This window comes from Capricornis sumatraensis, chromosome 4 (assembly GCF_032405125.1).
Source record: "Capricornis sumatraensis isolate serow.1 chromosome 4, serow.2, whole genome shotgun sequence".
Lineage (NCBI taxonomy): Eukaryota > Metazoa > Chordata > Mammalia > Artiodactyla > Bovidae > Capricornis > Capricornis sumatraensis.
In genome coordinates this window covers 73,786,804-73,787,198 of record NC_091072.1, presented here as the reverse complement: position 1 = coordinate 73,787,198, position 395 = coordinate 73,786,804, and positions in this window count along the sequence as shown.

Below are 395 nucleotides of genomic sequence, written 5' to 3'. Positions count from 1 at the left end.
AAAAATTCTGAAGACTCTTTATTTTGCATCGTGTCCCTTTCCATGTTCTACATAATGGAAATCATTTATTCTTTTGACAAATAATTGCCCATTCTAGAGTTCTCATGTGAACATTTTTTGGAATAAAAGGATTGTGACATATTAGATAAGTGATTACAGATTTGGCACTCAATCACATTCTTCCTTGATGTATCTTGTTATACTTTATAATCATAATTTTGCATTTGGAATATCTTCCTAGAGTTTGTATAAACAGCTAAATATATACTTTATGTATATAAATGTCAAATAATAAAGAACTAATAAGTAAAAGAAAAGTTGGTTTTTGTTAAATTAATCAAAACTTTTAAGTTAGGTTTTATTTTATTCAAAAACATTTGGTTGTATGATATATA